We start from the raw sequence: 1,718 nt of genomic DNA, 5'->3' as shown, positions 1-1,718 counted from the left end.
AACTTATTCATTATTTCGTTCAAAGTATTCAGTTGTTTGGCCATGTTGTCATAATGTGCATTCCCATTTTGGATAAATCTTTCCATATAATGAATATTTCGAAGATTTACCTGTTCAACGACATCTTGTGTGAGTTTTCCAAGTAGTGCACGCATAATTCGAAGACTCAACTCTATCATTGATTCGTAACGACTGTTACTGCTCTGATTCTGTCCATCTGTTTGTGGAGAGCTAGGTGCTTCTCATATCGCTCAATCACAGACTGGACTCCTCCCTGACTCGCTGCTTCCTTATCGGATCTCTGAGGTATATTGTTTCACCTTTTGTATCTTCAACACCAAACACCACCATCCCATTGGACGTGTTAAATTGTTTCGCGTGGGTTAGTCGCTAACAATTAAAAGGGGATCAGACGATTGTGTAAGGGACAAACCTCTTGAGACAAAGTCCCAAAAAGGGGTGTTTTTATTAGCAATGACTTTACAATTGGAAAATAAAATAGAATGCCTCCAAGGGGCGCAATCACACGAGTTATTGAAAAGAAGTGTTTAAATCTAAACTAAGAAATGAAAGTTACATATTCTCTGTTTGAGAGTGTTTGATTCGGGGTCTTTTGCTTTATGTCTTTTCTTCCTTTTATACTCCCTGGATGATCTCTTCGTGATCAACCACTTAAAAACTACTTGATCGCTCTATAACTGTTCACTTTCTCCATAGTGGCCAACTTGTCATGGAATTACCTTCTCTAACTGCTGTCATTAGTTTTTGTCGTTCAACCGTCTTCAATTGAATTCCTTGAATCGTGGATGTGATAGGGTTACTCAATAACTGCTTCATTAACCGCACTTTTGGGTAACCATAACATCTTATGTTTGCTAAGATCCTAGGCGACTCGAAGATTTGGGCGAGGGTCATAGCTCTGGGCAACTGCATGGCAATCCATTCGCTCAAATCTTGGGCGACTTGCAAGCTTGGACGATGGTATTACTACGTTCATGGGCTTCCCTATTTGGGCCTTTATCCTGAATATCCTGATTGGGCCGTTCTTTGGGCTATCTGATTTGGAGATCTTCCAATTGGGTTTCATTTCTTGGGATATTCGATTTGAGCCGAACTTTTTGTGTGTCAACAGTTTTCATTGGCAAAGGTCATTTAGTTGGCTAAGCCCTTACCCTTTGACAGCATAATGCAATTGCCAAAGGAAAACGTGTCGTGGTCACTACTATCAATCCACTGCACTTCCGGCATCGGGCAACATTTGAACGTCTATCAGGACTCAGAAAGGATTTTAGGATCCTCAGAAAAAGTCAATGTTACAACTGGTGAGAAGCACATGAATGAATTTTCATTCTTCCCTCCATTGGTTTATGTGCTTATTCCTACATGTGTTTAAGTTCTCTTAATGAAATCCCAATAAAAGCATTATCTATCTGGATGAAATTTTGACTAATCTTAATAAAATAGTCAATGTTCTAAACTAGAAGTTAGAGAAAAATCCACTTTCATATAGAATCGATTCTTTTCTCGAGAACGAAATAAAAAGCAGCAGTGCAACAGGCCAAGTCGAGAGCTACTAGGAGGTTTTGGATCAAGGATGGGCTCTTGATCACCTAAGGGAATTGCCTCTACGTGCCCAAGGTTGGAGACTTAAGGAAAGAGACCAATCTATGGGGATAAGTCCATTCTCTAGGAGACAGAAATGTGGTCTTAACTTGCCT

Source organism: Olea europaea, chromosome 7 (genome assembly GCF_002742605.1).
Source record: "Olea europaea var. sylvestris chromosome 7, O_europaea_v1, whole genome shotgun sequence".
NCBI classification, from domain to species: Eukaryota; Viridiplantae; Streptophyta; class Magnoliopsida; order Lamiales; family Oleaceae; genus Olea; species Olea europaea.
This window is presented reverse-complemented; position numbering follows the sequence as displayed.